Genomic DNA, 282 nt, shown 5'->3' with positions numbered 1-282 from the left:
CTGAGGAGGGTTTTTTATAAAGCCAATATTGGTATGTACACTACTTCCATTATTAACAGAAATATAGCTATTTGTTTAAAAAGAAGCTTTATAAAAACGATCGCCCTTTCTGCCGCCAAGAGCGTGACTTATTCCAATTATCATATTGTTATTACTATTAACATGATGTCCAGGGCTCTCGTACTTTTCCTTAACTGGTGTATGCCAGTCCATTCTCTTTTCTATTGGTTTCGTGTGTGTGAAAGTTCATATAAGCTTATTTACAGCTAGCAGTTAAACTTA

The sequence above is a fragment of the Penaeus monodon genome, chromosome 33 (assembly GCF_015228065.2).
Source record: "Penaeus monodon isolate SGIC_2016 chromosome 33, NSTDA_Pmon_1, whole genome shotgun sequence".
Lineage (NCBI taxonomy): Eukaryota > Metazoa > Arthropoda > Malacostraca > Decapoda > Penaeidae > Penaeus > Penaeus monodon.
This window is presented reverse-complemented; position numbering follows the sequence as displayed.